The sequence below is a fragment of the Myodes glareolus genome, chromosome 5 (assembly GCF_982192425.1).
Source record: "Myodes glareolus chromosome 5, mMyoGla1.1, whole genome shotgun sequence".
NCBI classification, from domain to species: Eukaryota; Metazoa; Chordata; class Mammalia; order Rodentia; family Cricetidae; genus Myodes; species Myodes glareolus.
Window position 1 is genome coordinate 62,475,827 of NC_142030.1, and position 4,241 is coordinate 62,480,067.

Sequence of the window (4,241 nt, forward strand, 5' to 3'; positions counted from 1 at the left end):
ATACACCTTCATTCCTCCCCTGCCCCCATTCATGAAACGAGAATGTACATACATGCAATCTTGGGGGTGAGAAGTGGGGAGAGGGAAGACGTTAGTCAAAGACTATAAAGTTCTGGTTTTAGTGACCTGTTGTACCACACCGTAGACACAGTAGGAATGTGCTGTGTGTTTCAAAAATGCTGAAGGACCAATTTTCTCCTATCTAGACTCTGCAGCAAGCAACATGGGTTGTGAGAAGCAGAAGATGGAAGAGTAAATAAGGGTCATCCTATAAGGTGATAGATGTGTTCATCAGCCTGACTGAGTCTTCCTACAATATATGTATGGTAGATCAAAACATTTCATTACATCCCATAAATAATACGCATGATTATATACATATCTAATTATATATAATGCTCACACACATTTTTAAGATTATTTAAGCTACGTGGCCTAATATAAGTAGAAAGTAATCAGTTATTTCTTTAAAAATTTCAAATAAGATTCATTTATCTATTTGTTGGATTGTGTGTGTTTGATAAAATGCATGTTTAACTTGGAGAAGTCAGTTCTATGTTTCTACCATGATGCCTATCTGGGGATTCAAACTTAGGTTATCAGGTTTAGTAGCAAGTTCCTTTACCCACTGAGCCACCTTACTGACCTCATTGCTTTGACATTGCATTCTTTTCTCTCTCTCTCTCTCTCTCTCTCTCTCTCTCTCTCTCTCTGTATCTCTCTGTAGCCTAGGTTTGCTCACAACCCTCTGCTCTCAGCCTCCTGAGTGTTGGGATTACAGTTGTCAAGCACCACACCTGCCTTGGATTCCTTTCTCAAGACCAGCTGTAGACAGAATTACAGGAATAGAAAGTGACTCCCAGCTCTTATCTCAGCGGGCTGGCCATAGCTCTTTTGGAGGTCCAGACCCTTTTACTCTGATTCCCTGTGAAATCCCATTGGAGATGCAGAACAAAGAGCTTGGCTCTCTGTCTTTGCCCTGTAGTGACTACTTGGGCTAAGGAGAGACAGGAGAAGTGAGAGAGGAGAGGATCACCCTGTAAATCCTTGTCACCAGGCTTCCTCTGGGAGTGCTGGGTGTTTGAGTGTTAGCATGAGGGTGGCAGAAATTCAGCCAGTTGAAACTCTAGTGTCTTGTTTGGTGGTGCATCGTCTCCAGGTGGCAGCAGAGGACTGGGAAATCACAAGATTCATAATTAGCCCCCAGAGTGTGGAAGGAAGGAAGTGCCAGGAGGGGGCTGAATAGTCAGAATCATCATTAGTCACTCTTGTTAACATAAGCGATTCTGGCTTCATCAATCTGGGTGTGTTCTCCATACATTTTAGAATAGAATTCTTAAAATATCTTATTGGGATCCTGAATGTACTCAGTCCAGAGCAAAGCCCCACTTCCTAACCCCTTCGTACGACCTAACACAAGCTAAGTGAGCAGCATACATTTAGACGCGGGATTTGGAGAAGAAGATGACAAGAAAAGGAAGGGAAAAGACAATGATATCAAAGTTTTACTGCTTCCACAAGGAACCTCGGGAGGGCCCTCGTCTCATGTTTGCAGTGCCCGAAAGCTAAAGCCTCTCCTACACTTGCTGCTGCTCCAAGACTCCGTTAACCACGAAGCCTATGCGTCCTCCTGGGGAGGGGTGCCTGGAAGAGGGGATGAGTTTGTTCATCCCACTGCCTTGCCTCCTTCCTGAGCAGCTGAAGAATTCTGATGTGGCTTTGTGGTTTTACAGTAAGCATCCCTGCTCATGTGGACACGGGGCACTTTCGGTTTCAGAAAGTGACTCAGAGTGACTTTCCTCTGAGGAGTAAGAGTGACCCTTGCTCAAAAGGACACTGTGACTAGAATGAAGAAACACCAGAGGCCACGAGTGCCAGAGTATTTGCCATTGTAACAGTCACTGGTTGCTGGGTGTCGTGTGTGGCGTTTCTTTAAATAAGGGAAACTGTCGGAAGCTTTTCACCCTTCTTTGGGAGTGAGACTCTTGCTGCAATCTTGAAATGGACTCAGAGTTTCAGTTAAATAGCTAGTCACAGCAAGGACATTTCCAAGAGGATTATCAGCTGTTATTATGTCTTTTAGTCTTTTGCCTATTAGGAAGCTCATGAACCTGAGCCATTTGGCCAGGACCTGAGAAATCTTGGAGGCCTACTGAGTGTAAAAACTGAGCCTGTGAAGTGCCAACCAACCAACAGAAGGTGTTTCTTAGAGTCTAGCTCTCTTTCATGGTCCCCTATCACGGATTTTTCATGAAAATCTATCGGAGCCATCCCCTCTGGCAACTACTATGCTTTCCTCCTTTCCCCAAGCTTATCAGTGGGATGCTGTGACATACGTATGTCATCACTTCCATGGCCTTAATGAGCATTCGGTTAGCTGTGGCATTCCTTCATGCTGAGCTCCTCCTCAACCTGTGTTCTGGCCAAGGACTCCCCATGGGCAGGGATGACAGGCACTTAAGAGGGAGCCTATTTATATGTCTGTTCTAGAGTTTTAATTTAACTTTGTTCTTGAATTCCTTGTGGTCATAACAGGACTGTCTTTCTTGAATAGTTAAACCCGCCTGGCTCTGAAAAGGAGCAAGTGTAAGTACTCTCCAATTCTACAGCCCTGATGCTGCCTACGTCTTTCCAAGTCATGGCTGAAGGGAAGCGAATAAGACCAGTCCAGAGCAGAGAAAGATACAGTCAGTAATCACTCAGCTATTCAAGACTTTTGCATTTTATAAGGGTATAAGAATTGTTCCCACCTCACAAAGGAGAATTTTCTACTACTTTTAGTGAGACCTGTTGTTGGCCGTTCCCATGAACTACACAGTAGCATCTGTTAGCTCACATTTGATTCAGCAGAGACAAGAAACTGATGTATGATGTATGATGTATCATTCTGATGTATGTCACGTATAGGACAAAGCACATAGGATTGCAGAGGAACCGGTTATAGTGAAATATGGTTCCTTTAGGAGAGCATCAAGCAATAACCGATGGGTTGGATTCCTGCTGTGACCTCAGCAGTGATGGGCATAGGCGGATCTTGAACAGCACAACCTTAGCAACACAGTGTTTAAAAGGATTACAAAATATGGGTGAGGGAAGGAGAGGTGGCTCAGAGGTTAAGAGTACCTGAGTTTGATTTCTAGAAACCATGTAGAATCTTGGGTGTGGGAGCACATGTTTGTAAGCCCAGCACTCGGGCGGTGGAGACAAGCACCCATGTGTCTTGCTGGTCAGCCATCATAGCTTACATGGCAGGTCCCAAACCAGCAAGAGTCTCAAAAACATACGGACAGACCCCGAAATATGATACCTGAGGTTGTCCTCCGGCTTCCACATACATGTATGTGTGCATACACACACACACATGAACACATGCACATGAGCACACACACACACACAGATGAATAAGCTGCTTCTAACTCAGAAAATTAAGCCCAAAACTTACTAATCACAATTCTATTTATTCACACACATTTCTTTTTATTGTTTAGGTAATGAGGACCAGTGCTAAAGATATCTGTGGAGTTTAAACCACTGAAAATTTGATCATGTTCTAAAATCCCAACCCTGAGGCATAGCAGGAATCGTAACCCTCTTCAACGGGAAAGGAAAGTGAGCTTCAGCAGCTGAAATGACATGGCTGAAGTCGTGTATTTGAAGTTGACACAGAACTAGGGCCCTGGACTTTTGAAATTTTGTTCAAGTTTTTGTTTCAAAGATCAGGTGTAAGTCTGTTTTCACAGTAAAGTAACTTTTACATCCCTCATCTGTGTCTTCTTTTCAAATAAAATTTTCAGTATTTCTAAACCAGCACTTATCTGCTGTTAGTTCTTCTTTCTTTTCTTCTTTCCCTCCCTCCCTCCCTCCCTCCCTCCCTCCCTCCCTCCCTCCCTCCTTCCCTCCCTCCCTACCTCTTTTCCTTCTTCCCTCCCTCCCTCCCTCCCTCCCTCCCTCCCTCCCTCCCTCCCTCCCTCCCTCCTTCCCTCCCTCCCTACCTCTTTTCCTTCTTCTCTCCCTCCCTCCTTCCCTCCCTCCCTCCCTCCCTCCCTCCCTCCCTCCCTCCCTCCCTCCCTCCTTCTTGGCATGAGCCTAGGCAGTCAGTCCTTTTGGGACCAGTCGGTTCCAAGTCTGCTCTCCTAGGCATTCTGCTGTTGTGGGCACAGACTTCTGTTTGTCTCAGGTGACAATATAGTTCACCGCAGCCAGATGGTCTCTATCTTCAAGGCATTCCCGTGCAGTTTTGT

At 45.1% G+C, this 4,241-nt stretch overlaps 1 long non-coding RNA gene across 1 annotated transcript; it reads left to right on the forward strand.

Moving 5' to 3' along the window:
• Positions 1 to 204: 204 nt before the first annotated feature.
• LOC146894929 (uncharacterized) lies at positions 205 to 3,763 on the forward strand. The gene is made up of 2 exons (XR_015001141.2): positions 205 to 275; positions 3,489 to 3,763. It is a non-coding gene; the product is annotated as an uncharacterized LOC146894929 (long non-coding RNA).
• The last annotated feature ends 478 nt before the right edge of the window (positions 3,764 to 4,241 follow it).